A 21,761-nucleotide genomic window follows, 5' to 3' on the forward strand; every position below is an offset into this window, starting at 1 on the left:
AACACTATAGGAGCTCAGAGGGAATACGGAAAGGGTCGCCCTGCACTCACAGTCAACAATACAAAGTAAGACCCAGTCCAATGGCGAAATCATATATCAGTGACTCAAGGGGGGTCCAACAAGTCCTACTCCCCACTACTCTCCTATCCACATTATAGTGAGGTAATGCACTGTACTACGCCGTGTTTGTCACTAGCAGATTTTTCTGCACTTCACTTTGTCACTTTATATGTTGTTTGTTTTGGACACTTCTTCTTTCCTTTCATCTTATTTTTCTTCGAGAAGCGGGTGACCACCGATGATGAGACAGGGGCCTGTCTGGAAATTGCATACCAGTTACCCCGATGGTGGTGTTTCCGTGAGGGGTCACTTGCTTCTCGCACATTTTTTCCTCTATTTAGAGTAAGGTCCAATGTGGAGTTTGGACTATTGTGAACCATTACAAGTTGGATCACTCTGAGTGTTTGTTCTGGTGTGTTGCCTTGGAGAACAGGTATTTTAAACACGGCGTAGTACAGTGCATTACCTCACTATAATGTGGATAGGAGAGTAGTGGGGAGTAGGACTTGTTGGACCCCCCTTGGGTCACTGATATATGATTTCGCCATTGGACTGGGTCTTATTTTGTATTGTTGACTGTGAGTGGAGGGCGACTCTTTCCGTATTCCCTCTGAGCTCCTATAGTGTTTGAGTGCCTTGTACGGCGGTTCAGCCGTGAGAGCTTAGTATGCCCCGACTTGGAGGATCAGTGTTTTTAATATTTCTTTACATGTGGACCCTGTGGTTGGCAAGGTGCTATACTACTGAAACAGGCTTTCTTTTGGGGAGTGTGTAGGACCCTGTGACCAATAGTGACCTGAGCTTGTTTTCCTTTCCCTTTCCCTTCTCCCGGTGTGTGCTCCCACTTATCAATGGATAAGAACTGTCTGGCTTTCACAGAGGAACAGATAGCTGCTATCTTAGCAGGCCCATCATTACTACCTGATAATCCACTGCTTAGTACCACCACAGCTAGGGAAGAATGGGAGAAGCTCAGTACTCTTAAAAAGAGACAGGTTAGGATTGCGCTACATGGGGCGCTTATGGCTGAATACTATAATGCAGGTGCAGCCCCAGCAAGTTTACTTGTAAGAATAGAACCCCGCATCTTCCTTGACGATAGCAGATTTAGGCGAGATTGGAGCTTCATCGCTAACAAGTGTACTAGAGATTGGCTGATCTTGATTATCAGCACGGCCAAGCGGCTTAGTGAGGAACTACTGAAAGAGATCCTGGAACTGGAAGAATCCATCCAGAGAGACACCACCTTGTTAGATACCAAAGAACAACTCCAAAGGATCCAGGACGATCTATCTGAATATAGAAATTATATGGTGACCCAAAAATTGAAGGGCCTCACTCGCAATCTGGAGAGATACTCACATGAATGGGCTTTTCCCTATGTGAAGGACGAGTACTACACAGCTCCACAGGAATCTCAGTCGTTTGGAGGAAGACAGAGGGGCCGAGGGGGCAGACAACAACCAAGACGGACCCCCAACCAGTGGACCTTCGATAACACGTCCAGTGAGGACGAGGAAGAAACACCTCAAGGTAATCGGGTGAGATTCCAACAACAGAATCAAAACAGTGAGGACTTGGGGGCACTTCTTAGGTCTTTTTTAGCCCAAGGCCAAAGAACAACCAACCGTGGAGGAGGTCAAGGAGGTGGAAGAGGCAGAGGAAACCACACCAACCAGCCGAACCAGCAACGCCAGCAATGGCAGACGTTCTCGCCCAGGTTGACCCGCAGCAGAGGCAGGACCCAGAAGTAAGCGGGAACATAGTAGTCAATCTCTCTGATCATGTCCTGACAGACAAAGAGAAAAGAGTACTGAATAAAGGTTTGGGTTTCATTCCTACTCCTACTCATGACGCATTTAAATGTAGGATTGAATTCCAGGAAACAATGAGGAAAATTAAGCACATCACCTATACTTCCAATTTGAGAAAACCATCCACTTTCTGCCCACCCTCTTCGGCGGTGGGTCCAGAAATAGTGGTCTTTGAGCCGCTTGTCCTGCAGGACATAGAAAAAATAGAACATACTCAGAGACCGTTTCACCACAAAAATATGACGAAGGAAGACTGCGAAGCAGTCAAAAGTCTCCAAAATAACCATATGCTGACTATAAAATCGGCGGACAAGGGCGGAGCCATTGTCCTTCTCAATACTACTGATTATGAGGCTGAAGTACTACGCCTCCTGAGTGTCAGAACCAACTATGTACCACTCAATAAAGATCCGGTGGAAGAATTGTCAAAAACCATCCGCGACATGGTCGGAGTAGCTAAGGAAAGAAAGTGGATTTCGGTTAAAGAGGCGGAGTTCCTTGTAAATACTAACCCTAGGACTCCGTCGTTTTACATCCTACCAAAAATCCACAAGCCCACTCGTCCACCTCCTGGGCGCCCAATCTTGGCGGGTATCCAATCTATTCTGGAACCACTATCCCAATACGCGGATTACTTTCTTAGAGAGTCTGTGGTCAACCAAAAGTCATTTGTCAAAGACACGACTGACATTTTAAATGTACTTGAAGACATCCAGTATGACCATACAAATGAGTTCTTTGTCACCATTGACATCGAATCTTTGTACACCTGTATTCCCCAGGACGCGGTGCTGGTGGCAGCAGCCCGCGCCTTGGGCAACCAGGAATGGTTCTATGATACAACCCAGACATTCGTACTGCAGTGTATTGAGTTAGCCCTTACTAAGAACTATTTTTGCTATAAAGACCAGCTCTATCTCCAGGTGTCTGGTACATCTATGGGGGCTACAATGGCACCCAGCATAGCTTGTATCTATGTTGGACAGTTCGAGGAGCACGTCATCTATCATAACAACAACCCCTTCCAGAGCCAGATCCGGCTCTGGAAGAGATATATAGATGACGTGCTATGCATCTGGTCAGGAACGGAGGAACTCCTGTTGGAATTCCTTAACTGGCTGAATACACAAGATGAGAACCTCAAGTTCACTTGGACATATGACAGACACAAGGCAGTGTACCTTGACCTTGACATTGAATACAGCATGGGCACCATTAACACCTGTGTACATCAAAAGCCCACAGATAGGAATTCCTTGCTCTCTTACGATTCCTTTCATCCCAGAGCCTGGGTTGTCCGTCGGTACCTCGATTCCCTCGATCCCGCTCTGTCCGATGGACAGAGCGGGGCCTCATTGTCCTGAGCGAGTGCCAGGCGAAGTGAGGCCATCTCCCAGCCAAAGTGCGGGAACAGATGATCTTAGAATACCATGACTTCATCTCCTACCAATTCACCCACAAGAGACTGGTAGGGTCATGTCTCTGGCATGGTACGTACCTTGATCCTTATTATCACAGTTGCAGTAGTGTCTTGTTAGGTCCTGAAGAAAGCCTTCCTAGGCTGAAACATGTCGACCGATTGATCCATCTATAAATGGTAATATATGCTTACATCCATTCACACTCGGTTTATTAGGCAACATGCTAGTCAATTTTATTTCACCACTTTCTTTATAGCACATTTGCTTTCTACACTGCAACTTTCTTTCACTTCCCACAGCCCTTTAGACACTATTACCCAACTTTCCATCACTGGTGTACTGTATACTAGTCGCTGTACTCACATTTCCTTCATGGTGAGACACCTAGTAGACACCAGGCTGGTGTTGCTTCAACCCAGATGATGAAGTTCCGCCAATGGGTGGGCTAATGGGTTCACGTCTGCTCTTTTCTCTCATTCTTACGATGATATGGGGTTGCCGTATTGTTCTTTATCTCATGTTGTTCATGACAATTCGAATACCCTCTGAAAAATTGCATTACCTTTCTGGTAGTAAGGAAGATATGCTACTAGAATATCGTTGCATAAATATCAGCCTACCAAAATATTTTATCCTCACAATCCTTTACAGAGAAATATCGCCCTAACTGAGTTAATAGTAGAAACGCTACACCCAGTGGAGCAGTATTTTTGTAAATGACACTTGAGTACCCTCAAGCAGCATATAGACCTAACCGAGCCGTCCGAAGTGCCATTTTTGTCCCGTACACATTCTATGGTTTAGTGTATGCTAAATACTACATGTATTATGGTATGTTTTTCCGTAAAGTGTAAACTAAAGGCTTGAATGCGTTTTCACACATCTTTTCTATATTGTAGCATTGCTCTGTGCACACTAATTAATCCTGCTCCATCATGGCGTGACCACTTTCATATTCCTGTCCATAGCTTTATTTTCAACATCCTCCTATCACGAAACATTAGATTGGCCTACTTGAAATACCTTAGTATGGCGTATTCCCAGCCCCAGTTTACTTCAACCAACTATTTATGGAGGGCTTATTGGATGAGAAATACATTCATTTATATTAATAAGCAATCATTTTGCACTTAGCTGTGGATTCCATACACCATTATCTGAGATGGTTATACTTAGGTGCTGAAGTTGTTGAGGGACACGTATAACACTTTTTGTAGACATGCAAGTCAGAACTGAAGTAGAAAAAACGGGGCAAAGGCTGACTCCTCTTTACTCGTGGAATGTGTTATCTACTGTTTTCCTTCGCTGGACCATCTGCAATGATTTCCTCTGGACTTGAAAATGTTGTCTAAAGTGTTGTTTGAACTCTTCAAATTATAGCAGATCAAAATTTAACAGATGACCCATTCACAATCTACCCCACATATACAATATCATTGTTGAAAATCAATACCAAAGGTTTGATCTGGTATATTTACTGCTGGTATTTGTGTTATAATTATATATTTACCAATTTGTTTTAAACTTAACTGTAGTATGTACATCGGCGCCATATTGACTAACTGTTAAAATATTTTCATTCCTACTTTCTTCTCTCCACGTTCTCGTCTGAAGCAGTAGAACAGCTCAGTTTGTTGAGCACCTGTTGCAGAGATCATTGTGTGAACTGCAGGTTACATATCCGAATTTGAGCTGATCTCATTCCTCCTTCATAAGTTAAGAAAGTGAGTACCACTGAGTTGAATGAGAGTCACTTGCGATATGAAGTGTGCCATGTGTATGATCATTCTTAGACCTGAGCTGAATCCTTGTAAGAGGTTGTATAAGGCCTGCCCTGTCTTTTTCCAGGAATTACATGATTTTGACGAATCTCCAGTAGTATTCAACCTTTTGCCACCTCGAACGATGAATAAAGGATGAGTTATTTAGAAGACTCTCCAGATATTTTTCCCTAGCTCTGCAGCGTCGGAGCATTGCGCTTTGTTTTATTTATTTTATTTCTTGATCAGGCAGTACTTGTCGGTCCGTGGCCATGTACTCCTATGCTTCCCGCCATGTTCCTTTTGAGTATTTAATGCAGTTATATTAAATAGACTACCAGTAAGCAAAGGAGTATGTGGCAGCCTGTAGCTAATGTAAAGTTTGAAATATTTCTATTTTACGAAAATGAAAGGTAGATGATTCTCCCTCTTAGGGGAAAAAGATCACCATGATTGCAGGGCCTGTCCACTCCAAAAGTGTTCACAATGATAAACAAGATTTGGTAAATGCATTAGGTGTTGCCTATGTGATTATTAATACACTTTTTTGTTGTAGGTTGAAGCTTGCTGAGTAGTTGTACAATATAAGTTACAGAAAGTCATTTTAAGTGTTATGACTTGTTTATGTACAAAAAGGCAATATATTGTGCTGTTACTAGTGGTATTATAAAGTAGTGAACTTAGGTAAATTGTGGAGCACAAAAATAAAATAAAAACATGTGCCTCATAACCAGGCTTGAAAGTGGTGAGGCTGTGGGGAGAATGGATAAAGAGTGGATGAAAAAAAATACAAGCAGCACCGTGTAAGCTCTGTTTTTTGCAAATCCTAAAAAACAACGTTACGAAAACTAGATGAAAAGGTGTTGTTTGATTATTGTCCATTGTTAAGATAAACACATTAAAATTATCTTTCCATTTTTCAAATGAGCAGTTGTGCAATATATTCGTGAAAGAATCACACTGAAAGTGAAATTGTTATATTAAAATGGGCACTTTTTATTTTTATTATTACAGATTTCTCTTACAAAGTTTTTATTTTTTTATTTTACACTGCACATTTTTTTATTATTTCGGAAAAATGTGAACATAAACTCTGAAACAATAATGAGCATATAGTAAATATTTGCACTTGCATCGTCATTGTGTTGCTTAAGGTTTACGAGTTTTCTTTATTTAAACAGTGCACTGTGACATTTTCGATTATTGTGCTATTACTTTGAAGTTTGTATGTTTTAACAGATACTGTATTTTTTTAAAGGCATTTATTATAATAAGTCTCCGTGCCAGTACACCTGCTGCATCACTGAAATCATGACCCTAGTGACTGCTAGATAACTGAACTTTGCCTGTTTTAAGAATGTGCAGTTGGTGTTCTTTGTATTATATAACAATGAAAATACAGGAGGATGTTTAAATTACTTTGAACAACTCAAACCCTTTACATAAATTATTAAGCTAAAATACCAGGTGCAAGGGCGTGGCTTGGCGGGCGAAGATGGCGGTCGCAGCCTTGTAGAGCTCCCGCCGGCCCGGACTTAATCCGATCATTTATCCTGACCCCCGAGCCCGCTGTTGATACCCAGTGTTTGATTTCGATCTGGGGAAGTCTCCTGTCTACGTTGGTGTGTCGATCCTGCATTTCTTCCCTTCCTGTGATCGGAGAGAGGCGGCGGCGCAGTGCGGCCTGGTGGCCGGCCGGAGACCGGGGTCCTCGAGTTTCGCGACGCATGGTGGCAGTTGCGATCTGACGGGTGAGGGTGGCACCCGCTGCGCCGACCTGGGCTCATCTTTCTGGCTGCGATCACCTGGAGATTGGGACAGTGCCACTCGCTCCTAATCATCGGCTCTTCCCCTGTGTGACCAGCGAGCGGTGACGGCGAGGCGTGGCCCCGTGACGGCCTGGAGACTGGGATCCTTGAGCCCTGAGGCAGCCGGCGACGGCCTGGCGAACGGTGGTGGCATCCGATCTGCCTCTCCTGGCCCGGCCCGCTGGGCTCGGTTGCCCACAGATCGCGGCGCCGCTGCCTCTTCCTGTACTTTGGACAGCCGCTCGTGGTGACGAGTGCGGGTGAGGCCTGTCCCGCCTGGGTGGCGCCGGGACCTCGATTTTCGCGACGCCGGATTTGGGAGGCCGGCCCACGTTCTCCTCTGAGGCCTCGTCTGGTCCGTCCCATCCAAGACTTGTGACAGTGCCCGACAGCTCAGGGGTGGTGTCCGCCCTGCCCAGCGTGTGCCATGACCAGGGACAGAGGAGGTGGCCCGCCTAAACATGGCCCCATCGACAAATTCACTGGGCCGAGCGGCGGCGCGGGGGCGGCCGGTGGCAGCGGTGGCCATGGGCCGGACAATGCGGCTATTCTGGCGGCCATCACCCAATCCCGGGACATGCTTGATGCCAAAATTGGGGCAGTTGGGGCAGATGTCACGCTCCTGCGCCAGGACCTCCGCAACGCGGTGGAGTGGATCACTGGGGCTGAGACCCGCATCACAGCGACCGATGCGGACATTGGTGGCCTAAAGAAACGGTTGGCAGAGGTGGAGAGCATCCAAAAGACACTGGCGGCCCGCGTGGAGGATGCAGAAGGGCGCGCGCGGCGCAACAACCTCCGCTTCATTGGCTTTCCGGAGCGGTGCGAGAAGGACAATATGGAGCGGTTCTTGACTGAGTGGCTGGAAAGCTGGCTTCCCGAAGGGGCACTGTCTACATGCTTCGTGATTGAGAGGGCCCACAGGGCCCTGACCCAGCGGCCGCCGGAGGGTGAGCGCCCACGACCTGTCATAGCCCGGCTGCTGAATTATCATGACCGGGATGCTATCCTGCGGGAGGCGAGGAACAAGGGCTCACTCGCCTTCGAGAATCATACTATCATGATTTTCCCGGACTACACGAAGATGGTACAGCAGCAGAGGCAATCCTTCATGGACGCTAAGGCTAAGCTACGGGGCCTCAAGCTCCAATACTCTCTCCTGTATCCGGCCCGCCTGCGGGTGATATATCAGTCCCGGACCCATTTCTTCGATTCACCGGAGGAGGTGTTCCGCTGGACCGACGAGGCGGTGCGACTCAGGCCTCACGCCGAGCCGGGGCTGGACCCGGGCAGGTCCTAGGGATCGTCGCCGGAGCGGACGGATCGCCCGAACAAGAAGGGCCGCCATCGGCGGTCTCGCTCCAAGAAGAGGTCGGCTTCGGCCAGTGCATCGCGGTCGGGTGGTGCCAGGGACTCGGAGCACTCCGATGCGGGCAGCTGAACATTGCCGGGACTGAACACACTCTGTATGCTGCCTACTGAACTGCTCTGCTTTGGCCGGTGAGACTGTTTCATTCTGTCCTTGAGATGCCGGTCGGTTCCCATGTGAGGACTCCAGTTATTGCCATGGGACGCAGTGGGGCTCGGGGGGTACTGTTTGTGGGCCTCAGACCCTCACGGATGTGAGTGTTGTTGGGGGGGTGGTGTGTGTGACATGATGGGGTTGTTGGGATCCATTGGTATGGCGGGCCCTGGGTCCTCTGTTCTGGACCCGGGTCTCTCCATGCCGCGACAGATACTTCAACGTTTTCTGAGGTATTGGGGTGGTGGGTGGTGGGTGTGGGGTGTGGGGGAGAGTTCTGGTGTTGCAAATGTTGGGGGGGTTCTGGGTTGGAGGGGGGGTTGCTGAGTTCGCGGGCTGGAGGGGTGGGACCACACGTGTCTGAGGTTTTGATTTTGGTTGATCTGCGGGTTGCGCCAGGGTGGGAGGGGAGGCCGGATTCTGGACTGTGTGTCGATAATGGCTGATACCGTGACTATGTCTTCTCCAAAGACGCTGCGGGTGGTGACATGGAATGTGCGGGGTATCCTGGATAAGATCAAGCGTGGGGCTGTGCTGCAGTGGGGGAAGAGGGAGATGGTGGACGTGCTTCTGCTCCAGGAGACTCACATGCTGGGCTCCAAGGACCTTAGCCTCCAGAGGTTTGGGTATCAACAGGTTTACCATGCTGGCTTTACGAGGGGGTCGCGGGGGGTGGCCATATTGGTACACCGTAGGGTGGCTTATGTTCACGAGTAGCAATGGATTGATCCCCAGGGCAGATTTGTCTTTATCAAGGGCCTGCTGGGCTCCGAGCCGGTGGTCTTTGGGAGTGTATACGCCCCTCCCCCCCTGCAGTGGGCATTATCTGAGCGGCTGTTTGCGCTGTGGGACGAGATCCTGGAGGTCTTGACCATGGTGGGGGGCGACTGGAACGAGGTCATGGATGTGGGCCTGGACCGCCTGAGACGAGCTCCTGTAGTGTCTGACCCCCCCCCCGCGGCTGCTCCCACCAGATTGTGTGCGACTGTGCGTGGCCTGGGCTGGATTGATGTATGGCAGCATTTTCATCCCGCAGTGCGGGCCTTCACGTATGTATCGGCGGTGCATGGGTCCTTCTCGAGGCTTGATTATTTGTTTGTGCCGGGTGCCTGTCTGAGTCGTGTCAGGGATGCCGCAATACTCCCCAGGGGCCTCTCGGATCATTCCCCTGTCTTGGCCACCGTGACCCTCCCTTCCAAACGACAACCCTTCCGCTGGCGTATGTCCGCCTGGCAGCTGCAGCGGCTGGAGTACGTGACGCATTTACGCGAGGCGATTGATCACTTCTGGCGCGAGAACCTGGTGGGGGGTGTTGATGCAATGGTTGTGTGGGAGGCGCTGAAGCCTACGCTTCGGGGCATCGATATAACTTGGTGTGCGGCTGCTCGGCGGAAACGTCGGGAAGCCATTGTGACCGCCGCAGCCCGCGTAGAGGAGCTGGAGCAGCGTGGTCGGCTTGGGGGTGACGAGGGCGTTGTGCGGCAGCTCCTGCAGGCCCAACAAACATACGCTTCGGTCCTATACGAGGAGGCCCGACAGGCGTGGCTCTCCACGCGCAGCAGGGTGTACCAGTGGGGCGATAAGTCCTGCACCATGTTGCATAGGCTTTGCCAGGCAACTTTCCAGCCCCTGGAGCTCCCCGGTCTCACGGCGGATGACGGCTCGGTCGTGACCGACCCGAGTCTGCTGGCGGCTAGCTTTGCCCGCTACTACGAGGCACAATACGCTCCTCGTGACCCTTTGATGGAGGGCGAGATTGCGTCATACCTGGACGACCTGCTCCCGCAGGCAGTCCCTGATGAGACTAGAACCGCCTTGGAGGCCCCGCTTACATCTGAGGAACTCGGGGAGGCCCTTGGCCAATTGAATACTGGGAAGGCGCCCGGCCCGAGCGGCTATCCTAGCGAATTTTATAAAAAGTTCCACGTCCAGTTGGGACCCCACTTTCGCAGTGCCCTGGAGGCGGCGCGGACTAGGGGCGAGCTGCCACCAGACTGGCCTCACGCCGAGATAGTGGTATTTTTGAAGCCGGGCAGGGCGCCGGACCGGCACGACTCTTACAGGCCGATCTCCCTTCTCAACATTGAGGCCAAGATCTTGGCGAAGGCCCTGGCGAACCGCCTCTTGCCCCACATTGCCGACCTGGTCCACCCTGACCAGGCCGGGTTCATGCCGCGCAGGGCCACCAGGCATAATATCCGGCGGGCGCAGGCGGCGGTCGACGCCATGGGTGCTAGGGATGAACAAGCCGCACTCCTTCTTGCAGACATGGACCGAGCCTTTGATTCAGTGAGCTGGGCGTATTTGTTCACTTTGCTGGCCCGCCTCAACCTAGGGCCTGTCTTCCTGTCGTATATTCGACTCCTCTATACGAATGTCACGGTGTTGGTCCGCGTGGCCGGCGCGGTCTCTGGGCGCTTCCAAATCGGACGGGGTACCCGACAGGGTTGCCCGCTGTCCCCCTACTTATTCGCCCTGGCCATGGAGCCCCTGGCGTTGCGAATACGGACAGACGCTCACCTACGTGGCTTTGTCTGGAACGACAACCGGGCGGACAGGATTGCACTATATGCAGACGACGTCCTCCTGTTTCTCACTGATCTGCGGCGCTCGGGTCCCCGGGTTTTGGAGATCATGCGGGGGTTTGGCGAGGTCTCTGGGCTTCACCTTAACCTGACTAAATCGACCCTGTGGCTCTTAGGTGGCGGTGTAGTTGCCGACCCATGGGCCGCCGACTTGCGTGTGGCGACGGATGGCCTGAAGTATCTGGGCGTCTTCCTCTCGACCTCGCGGGCAGTGGCCTGGACGCGCAGCGTCTTGCCGGTGTGGGAACGGGTCCAGTCAGATGTTAAAACCTGGTCCAGGATGCCCCTCACGATATTTGGGAGGTCGGCCATCTTTAAGATGGTGGCACTGCCGAGGCTACTGTACAACTCCAAAACTTCCCGCACCCTATTGGCATGGAGTGGTTCCGCCAGGTGAACTCTGTGCTGAGCCGTTTCCTGTGGGATGGCGGTGCAGCCAGGGTAGCCTTGAGGACGTGCTTTCTGTCCACGTACTGTGGTGGTTTGGCCACATCCGACCTCCTCTCCTACTACCAAGCGTCGCACCTACTCGTCCTCAATGAATGGTGGTATGGAGATAGGAGTGACCCGGCCTATGCCCTGGAGAGACTTCTCATGGGAGATCGCACACTCCACACTATTCTCTATTCGGCTCGTATACGCCGTGGGTTGCCGTCGGTCACTAAGGTGGTATTTACGGTGTGGCGGCAATCTCTGCGCCGCATGGGTTGGTGGGGCAAATTAACAGCTGAAACGCCGCTGTGGCACAATGGCATGCTCCCGGAACTGGCGGCCCTGGCCGGGTTTGAGGGTTGGGAGGCTATTGGAATTACGCAACTGGGCCAGGTCGTGTCGGGCACCACCCTCAAGTCCTTTGAAGAACTCCGCGTGGAGTTCCAGATGCCTCAGTCCCAGTTCTTCCGCTACCTCCAGCTGCGGCATGCCCTTGCCCCGAGCATTGCCGGTCTTGACTCCCTGCCGGAATTCAGCCCGCTAGAGGCGAAAGTGTTTATGGGGGACTTGGGTGACAAGAAGGTCTCTAGGGTCTATCAGTCACTTGTTATTCACTGCTCCTCCACTCTCTGCTCCCTTCGGGAGGCGTGGGAGGTGGACGATTGGAGGGAGGCGCTGGAGTCCCCGCGCGGCACCGCTATTGCGGTTCGGCTCCGCCTGATACAATTCAAATACTTGCACCGTGCCTATTATACACGTGAACGTCTGTGGAAGGCTGGCTTGGTTGCGTCACCGGAGTGCCTGCGCTGTGGGGAAGTGCCTGGCTCCCTGATACATACGGTGTGGTCGTGTGGTCGCCTGGCTGGATTCTGGAGGGGCGTGTGGAGTTGCCTGGCTGAGGTCCTGGGTTGGGATCTTCCTCGTACCCATCGGCTAGGCCTGCTGCATGTCATGGAACGGGTGGGGGGCAACGTGTATAAGCGCCATCTGCTGCTCCTGGGTCTGGTGGTGGCCAAGCGTGACCTGGCTCGGGCATGGAAGTCTGTGAGGGCCCCCCCTCTGTCTGCATGGAAGGCTGGGTTAGACTATTTCATGGGCCTTGAAAAACCAGTCTTTGAGGCGCGGGGATGCCCACGCAAACATTTCAAGATCTGGAAGCGGTGGGCCGACTACCGTGGCCTATCCTTGGATCCCCCAGCAGAGCAGGAGGAGGACATTTGATCGCGGTGACAATCCTGGCCTCGAGTGGCACAGCCCTGGCTGCGCTATACCTGCATCTTCTTTGTGCCTCTTTTATGTGTTGCTTTCTGTACACGTGTGGTGGGGGGGGTGTTTGGTACGGGGGGGGGGTGTAGTTGGGGTTTGGGTAGGCTGCTAGGGCATCTTTAAAGCTGAGCTTCATTGGCACTTGCTGCATTCATTGCTATATATGTCATCATTGCATTGATACTGTTGTGGTGATCCTGGTGTGTGAAGATACCACATCCTTGATACTCTTATGCTCAATAAAATTGGTTGTGAAAAAAAAAATACCAGGTGCAAAGCGAGTTACATTAGACAAAGCATTTGCCTGTGTTAAGAATGTGCAGTTAATGTTCTTTACATAATATAACCACAAAAATAAAGGAGGCTTTTTAAATTACTTTGCAGATCTCAAACCCTTTTTAGCAATTATTAAGCTAAAATACCACGTGTTAAAAGTATGCAAATAAATATGAATGCATTTTACATCCCTGTGAAGATAAACGGAAAACATCTCACTATTAGGAAATAACTCCTGCTTCAGTTTACAGAGTATCGGCAAATTGCCACATTCCTTATTGACATACCAACGGAAAATGCAGCAAACAATATAACATGTTTTGGTGCTAGAACAATCCAAGCTACACAGTAAAGGCCAAACCGAAAAAAAGCTGATCTTACCACCTACATGCTTACTAAGCTAAAAGATCCGTGCTAAAAATGTGGAGAACTCCCACCAAAGAAGAAGAAAACTTTTTTTTTAAAGTATGCCAAAATAATACCTTCTGAAAAAAGAACAGCAGCACAAATTTCATGCAGTCACCAAACATGCTTGCTCACAAAGATAAGCATTGATGCAATGCGACAATAATGCCCAGCAGCTGGAATTTTCAAATTCACTGCTCTTGAAACAATACAGCCTCCCTTCCCAGCCTGATGAAGCAACAGGCTGCAATCACAAAACTTGAGGAATACTTTTAGAACAGGCACATAACCGTGTTTACAATTAAAGACTGCTGCTGTTGTCTAGTGCTGTAATGTTATACCGAAACTGTCCCAATGGGTAAAGGAGGTTAAAACATCCCTTCAGAGCACCACAGAGTGTGCTGATGTGAAGCACTGCAATTACTTCATTCAGGTTTAAGCTTCATAATACGCCAACAACAAACACATGGCATAGAGAATTTGGTTTACATTTGCGACAAACTCATGACACAGACAAAAAAGGCAATTTAATTAGCGGAGTAATATCATAAAGAATGTGAAAATCCGTTAAAAGTTCTACCCACTAAAGCAGAGCTAAACAAGCATGTTTTAAATGTGTGCAGTCAGGGGAAGGCAAGTATTGGTAAACAGTAAACAGTGTGCAGCCTTATCGTAAGAAATAAAGTTCCACACTTTTGGGCCCAGTGCCACCGCAACTGCTGCACCATTCACATCATGACCCTAGTGCCTGCAAGATAACTGCACTTGTGCCTGCCTATTATGGAGTTAAATTTGGTAATATTTGGTGTTTGGAGCAGTTCTGACAACTTTTGGCCCTGGTGCCATTGCACCTGCTGCACTATTGAAATCAAGACCCTAGTGCTTGCTAGTTAACTGCACATGTAACTGCCTTTTCAGTAGACAAAATTAGCAATAATCTGTGTTTAGAGTGGTCCCTAGAGCTTTCAACCATAGCGCCACTACACCTGCAGCACCTTTCAAATCATGCCCCTTTCGACTGCAAGGTAACTGCAATTGTGACTGCCTGTTTAGTTTTAAAATGCTACATTTAGCCTGTTTAGTAGTAAAATATAGCAATATTTGGTGTTTAGAGTGGTTCCTAGAGCTTTGGGCCCCACTTTAACTGCACCTGCTGCACCATTTCAATCATGACCCTAGCGCCTGCAATGTAATTGCACTTGTGACTGACTGGTTAGTAGTAAAATGTAACCATTAGGTGTTTAGTAGTGTGCCTAGAGCAGGTGTCTCCAACCAGTCGCTCAAGAGCTATCAGTAGCTCGCAAAAGCCTTCAGAGTAGCTCCCTACCTCGAGTTCATTTTTAACTAAGAGTTGCAGGAAATAAGTGTTGCGTTTTCCTTGTAAAGTTAAGGAAAGCCTAAGTTTATCTTACATTATTATCATGCTGCAGATAGAACAGTCTGATAATGATCAGTGCTCCACTCAGATGTATGACACATGTTGGTCACAAAGGTTAGGACCTAAAGCACTGAGGTATTTAAATCTTAAATAAAAGACGTTCTAAACTCAATAGGGGAGAATGAGAACAAAATGATGTTTCTGAATGATTTTAAATGAGACAAAATTAAAATGAAGTGTTAACTTAATGAGCAAGTTGACTGTTCATTTTCATTTACTCCCTTTTCAGAGTGTCACATTCACACACAGCAGGCATCTTGCTCCCAGTCGCCGATAGACACAGTACTATATTTAAAACAGAAAAATACAGTTATTTTTTTTAATGGTAGAAGTTTAGAGTGCAGAAAAAAACGCTCCTTATTATGAACATTTTGGCAGAACATTTTTCTGCACTTTAAATTTCCACCATTTAAAAAACAAGGATGTGTATATTTGTGTCATAAATGTAACAGTGCCACATATGGCAAAAGGTATGTCCTGTGCCACAATTACATATGACACAGGCTCTCGGTCACCCATACTCCTATATCCCAGTCATTCACACACATTTAAATATATCATCACAGACTATGCACTCACAGACTCGCATGTCAGCCCTATCATAGTACCCCTAGTCTCAGTCTTTTGTTCAAACCATAGTATTGGGGTCCATGGACATTAGGTTTAAAGTCAATGAAGCTTGGCACGGGGGTGTTGGGTAACAATGTGCTAGTAACTTGGCCTTCAGTAGCTTCTGATGATGTTCACTGATCAGAAGTAGCACTCATTACAGAAAAGGTTGGAGCCCCCTGGCCTGGAGCTTTTGGTTCCGGTGTCACTGTACTTGCTGCACCATTGTAATCATGACCCTAGTGCCTGCCAGATAACTGCACTTGTGACTGCATAGTACTAAGATTTCGCAATAATCTGTGTTTAGTGGGGTCCCTAGAGCTTTTGGCCTTGGTGCCACTGCAGCTGTTGTACCACTTAAATCAAACCTCTTGAAACTGCAAAGTAACTGCAATTGTGACTGCCTGTTTAGTAGTAAAATATAGCAATATTAGGTGTTTTGAGAGAAAGAGAATAAAATGTAAACAGTAAACGATATGCAGCAATAATCAAAAGAAAAAAAGTTTGAACCACCATTGCGGGTGGGAATGAGTTATTAGTTCAGGGGAAACTGATGAGAGACACAGAAGGCAGAACAGACTACAACCAATAGAAATGGAGGAAAGTGAAATAGCAAGTGTATGGACCAATCCAAAGTGAAGGCAGGATATAAGTCCATTTTAAGATTAAAAAAAATAGATTTCACAAGCACAGCGCGGCAGAACCTAAAAAGAAAAGTGTTCTGCATGACCGACCGGGGGCACACACGGAATTATGCCCCCTTAAGTGTAACTTTGAGGCCCTTTAAACCTTGAAATAGAAAGGAATGTGTGGAATTTGAGTTTGTATTCGTGCAGTTTACCTAGCACTGGTCATTATTATAATTAGATGAGAGTCCTCCTTATTAAAGACAGAGAACGACGGGGTGTGACGTGTGAGTAACCTTTAGCTATTTTTAGGGATCTTTAATCGGTCAAAGAAGATCATCATGACTAATAACCTTGACCCAACACACCCAAACCTCAAGTTCCCCAACAATATTTGTAATGCTGTATCTGTCTCAGTGGAGGATAGTGACAACAAACACGTTTGCTACCATTACTTCATTTACAACAAACATGTTTTACAACCCCTAGTTTATCCGTAACCATTTTTGATCCCTTTAGCCTATGGCAATAAGACTCACCCTAACCCTTTACCTTATCTCATTACCTACCCGATCACAATGATTATTCTTTTCCTAGCCCCTAGTGCTCTTGATTTTCCTTAGCCTTATAGTAACTAAAAAAAAAAACACTTTACCTCATCCTCAGTACCCAACATCTGCACTATGAGAGTAGGAAGGTCATCTTTCTACTACCTGGGACCCAAGCTTAGGATACACTTCCATTAGTCTCTGCCACGAAACTTTTTTTTTTTTTTTACATTACCGAAACCATTAAAAGCACACTTGTTTAAATAGGATCACTCGTCTATTTTTTCTCCTTTAGTCATTCCCCACAGTGCCACGACACCCCTCTGTGTTAAGAATGGTTTATAAAATAACAATTCATCAAAGCTTATCCCTTTCCTTACCTCTTCTGTTTTTTGCAGCGCGAGTTCTACAATGGTATCAGAAACGAAAAATGCTTGCACTGACTTTTCTTTGTTTTTTACTTTACTTGTGGGAATTCTCACTTATTTCGTTCTTTGTCCAGATGTAATCCGTGGTTTAAGCTGTTCTTGTTCTGAGGGCATTTTCTTCCCCGCCTTGCCTCTTCAAGTCTGGCCGCATGCCTGCTCAAGGTGTGGCATTTTTCTCTGTTCGGACCTTCTCTTTGATTTACATTTTTTTGAGTGGCTGACATGAATGGCTGACACACAGTCCTGTTTTTTACTCCGCAGCCCTAAAGGGCAGGAGATAAAGGATATAAAGAAGGCGGAATTGCTCCCCATAGCAGTATAACCTACAGTTAAAAAATTACAAAACACACTTCAAGCTGTTTTCCGTCTTTAAATCTGGTAACGCCTCTCAGTTTTTTGAGGTCACTGCTAAACAAGTTTATGTGTAACCTTTGGGTCACATCTTTGAATCCTACCAATTCCAACTTTGACAGACTTTATTATCCTCATTTATTGAGCCTTGTTGTTGGTAATGTTCTGTTCTATTCATTAGTTACTTGAAAGTTTGATTTAATGAACCTTGAAAACTCCAAAAGATGGAACAGGCATCTCCAAGAGACTTCAGGAGAGTGAATATTGTGTTTAAAAATGCCCTTCTATACATTAATATAATAAAAACACTGTTGTCATTAAAATAACAAATGTATTAATTTTCATCATTCAAATATACTTGTATTTAAGGAGATCAACCCACATGCTGGGCTTTCTGATCCATCTGTCAAAGTATATACTGCCACTTTACAAAAAGCAAAACAGTTTTTGGCTCAGTGTAAAAAAAAAAACAGTTTATGCATAATTTAATCCTTTGGAATTTTGGAAATATTAAGAGTGCAGTAATTGTCAATTTTGTGGTAAGACGCCTCACTTGCCTGACTTCACAAACTACACTTCACAAACTACACTAACTCTCCTTGGAAATCCAGTCCCTTCCGTCGTCTTGAGACCTTCAAAAAGAGCTCTAGGACATCCTATATGTCTAAATGTAAATCCTATTCCTAGAGCATCCAATATGGAACTGTAGCTCAAACCTACTTTTTAATGACACCTTTTTTTTAAGATGTCACACTGTGCTCCAATTCTCTGGTCCGTAAAGCAGTGACGATTTTTTTAAAATAACTTTTCAAATCGGCAATTGGATAAATGTGTGCAGATTTCGTTCACAGATTCAGTATACATGTGAGTAAGCAGTCTATCCATAATTTTTGGAAATGCCTCCATATGCTTACAACCTCAATAGGTGGTGGTGTACTAATATGAAAGGCCAGTATCATTCTTTGCGGATGGTATTGCCCTGATTCTATCTGCTTGTTGAGTTTTGGTTTCCAGGGTCTTGAAAGTGCCAGTTGGCGAGTTCTGGAGGGGTTGGGCCTTGCCCCAGAGTTGTTTACTTTGGTTATGCGCCTACATGAGGACAACTTTGCTCGGGTCCGGTGGGGGCAGATGGGAGAGGTTACGGAAACCTTCCCAGTCGAGCGGGGAGTGCGGCAGGGATGCGTCATGGCGCCTACCCTGTTCTCACTCTTCGTGAATGGGGTGGCGGACTACCTCTCCTTGGCCCCCACTGATGCCCCTGTGATGGCAGGTAATTGCGTCCCAATCCTCATGTTTGCGGACGACACTTTGATAGTCTCCAAGACGCCGAGTGGCCTCCAGCAGGCACTCTGTCGGTTTGGAGATTTCTGTCGGTCGCACGGATTAGAAATAAACACTGCCAAAACAAAGTTTATGTCCCTTAATGATCGTAAACCTTCCAAGTCTTTAAAACCATTTAGAGGAAGCATACATATCAATCAATCAATGACACTTGTAAAGCGCGCTACATACCCGTAGGGTCTCAAGGCGCTGGGGGGGAGGGGGGGGGGGGTGCCGCTACTGCTCGAACAGCCAGGTCTTCAGCTTCTTCCTGAAGGAGAGGTGGTCTTGGGTCAGGCGCAGGTCGGGAGGGAGGGAGTTCCAGGTCTTGGCAGCCAGGTAGGAGAAGGACCTTCCTCCTGTAGTCGCTCTTCGGATGCGGGGGACGGCGGCGAGGGCGTGGTTGGCTGAACGGAGGTGGCGTTTGGGAGCGTAGAAGTTGACTCGGCTGTTGAGGTAGCTCGGGCCTTGGTCGTGTAGGGCTTTGTGTGCGTGGGTGAGGAGGCGGAAGGTGATTCTTTTGTTGACGGGGAGCCAGTGAAGGTCTCTCAGATGTCCGGAGATGTGACTGGTTCGTGGGATGTCGAGGATGAGTCTGGCTGAGGCGTTCTGGATCCGCTGGAGTCTCTTCTGGAGCTTGGCGGTGGTCCCGGCGTAGAGGGCGTTGCCGTAGTCCAGTCGGCTGGTGACAAGGGCCTGGGTGACGATCTTCCTGGTCTCGGTGGGGATCCACCAGAAGATCTTCCGTAGCATGCGCAGGATGTTGAAGCACGCCGAGGAGACGTTGTTGACTTGCCTGGTCATGGAGAGGGAGGAGTCCAGGATGAAGCCCAGGTTGCGTGCATGGTCTGTCGGTTTGGGTGCGGTGCCCAGGGCGGGAGGCCACCAGGAGTCGTCCCAGGCGGAGGGTGAGGGGCCCAGGATGAGGACCTCCGTCTTGTCCGAGTTCAGTTTCAGGCGGCTGGTCGTCATCCACTCGGCTACCTCTTTCATCCCTTCGTGCAGGTTGGCTCTGGCGGCGGTGGGGTCGTTGGTCAGGGAGAGGATCAGCTGGGTGTCGTCGGCGTAGGAGATTATGCTGAGGTTGTGTTTGCGTACGATGGCCGCGAGGGGGCTCATGTAGACGTTGAAGAGGGTGGGGCTCAGAGATGATCCTTGAGGGACGCCACAGATGACTTCGGAGGCCTCTGACTTGTACGGTGGTAGGCGGACTCTCTGTGTTCTTCCGTCGAGGAAGGAGATGATCCATTCCAGCGCCTTGTCCTGGATTCCGATGTTGCTGAGGCGCCGTACTAGGGTGCGGTGGCAGACCGTGTCGAATGCCGCGGAGAGGTCTAGGAGGATGAGGGCCGCTGTTTCTCCATTGTCCATCAGGGCTCGGATGTCATCGGTGGCGGCGATGAGGGCGGTTTCGGTGCTGTGATTGGCTCGGAAGCCGGACTGTGAGGGGTCGAGGGATCCGTTCGTCTCGAGGAAGGCGGCCATCTGCTTGTTGACGGTCTTCTCGATGACTTTGGCTGGAAACGGGAGGAGTGAGATGGGGCGGTAGTTCTTGAGGTCGGTGGGGTCCGCTGTTGGTTTCTTGAGTAGAGCGCTGAGTTCGGCGTGTTTCCAGCTCTCAGGGAAGATGGTGGTGTCGAAGGATGTGTTGATGATGTCTCGCAGGTGGGGTGCGATGACAGCGTCGGCCTTGTTGAAGACGTGGTGAGGGCAGGGGTCGGTCGGTGATCCGGAGTGGATGGAGTTCATCGTGCGGATGGTGTCTTCGGTGCTGATCGGGGTCCAGGCGTGGAGGGTGGTGGTGGGGGGTGGTTGTTCGGTCATGGTGTGCGTTGGTTGGTTGTTGAAGCTGTTATGTATGTCCGCGATCTTGTTGTGGAAGTATGAAGCCAGGGAGTTGCAGAGGTCTTGCGAAGGGGTGATGTCGTTGTTTCCTGCGCTGGGGTTGGAAAGCTCTTTCACGATGTTGAAGAGTTCCTTGCAGTTGTGTGCGTTGTTGTCCAACCTGTCCTTGAATGCTGTTTTCTTGGCGGCGCGGATCAGCTGGTGGTGTTTCCAGGTGGCCAGCTTGAAGGAGGTCCTGTTGTCCGGTGTCGGTTCCCTTCTCCAGACTTTCTCGAGGGCTCGGCAGTTCTTCTTGGAGCTCTTGAGTTCGTCGGTGAACCATGGAGCCTTCTTGCTGCCGGGTCTGCTAGGCGGGGTCCTTAGAGGGGCGAGTACGTCCGCGCAGTTGCTGATCCACTTTGTGAGGTTGTCGGCGGCCTGGCTGGGGTCCGCTGAGCTGGCAGGAGGGTGCTGGCTCAGGGAGGTGGCGAGCTGGTCTGCTGTGATCTTGTTCCAGCTTCTGCGGGCGGCCTGTTGTTGGTGGTGGTGGGTCGTCGTTCTCTTGAAGGTGAAGTGGACGCAGCTGTGGTCCGTCCATTGAAGCTCTGTGGCGTGGCTGAAGTCGATGTCTGTGCTGGAAGAGAAGACTGCGTCGAGTGTGTGTCCGGCGAGGTGGGTGGGGGTGGACACCAGTTGCTTCAGTCCCAGGTTGGCGAGGTTGTCGAGCAGGGTGCTGGTGTTGTGGTCGTTGTTGTTCTCCAGATGGAAGTTGAGGTCTCCCAGGAGGATGTAGTCGGCGCAGGGGAGGGCATGCGGGCTGACGAATTGCCCGTTAGAGCAAGTGGATGCCTTTACTTATTTGGGGGTGACTCTGCAGAGGGACATGCGCTGGAACAACCGACTTGATTTGGCTGTACTAAAGCACCAGCAGCAGTCAGGACTTCTAAAAATGTTTAAGAATTCAACAACTAAACCTATAAGTCCATTTCTCGAGATATATGGGACGAAGGTATTAAGTTCGGCCCTTTATGGATCCGAATTATGGGGATTCGAAAACCTAAAAAGTCTGACATTGGTAGAAAACTAGTTTTTGCGAAAAGTTATAGGCGTCTCACAAAGTACTCCACTAATACCACTGTTGTGGGACCTTGGGAGGAAAGCAGTTAAAGACCTAGCTACTCTACGTCCATTATTGTATTGGCGCAGAATATGGACTACCGAGGAACTCCTGCATTATACTCTGGGTCTAAAAGATATTATTGAAAAGG

General features: G+C 48.8%; 1 protein-coding gene across 2 annotated transcripts in view; it reads left to right on the forward strand.

Moving 5' to 3' along the window:
* The window catches only part of CPTP (ceramide-1-phosphate transfer protein), an 88,179-nt gene that overhangs the window by 28,202 nt on the left and 38,216 nt on the right, over positions 1-21,761 (forward strand). Inside the window, exon 2 of one of the 2 annotated variants that reach the window (XM_086921437.1) lies at positions 4,910-5,019. The gene's annotated coding sequence lies outside the window, so the exon portion shown is untranslated. The remainder of the gene's footprint in view (positions 1-4,909; positions 5,020-21,761) is intronic. The other variant, XM_086921438.1, reaches the window with a different exon arrangement.

This window comes from Lissotriton vulgaris, chromosome 5 (genome assembly GCF_964263255.1).
Source record: "Lissotriton vulgaris chromosome 5, aLisVul1.2, whole genome shotgun sequence".
Taxonomy (NCBI): Eukaryota; Metazoa; Chordata; class Amphibia; order Caudata; family Salamandridae; genus Lissotriton; species Lissotriton vulgaris.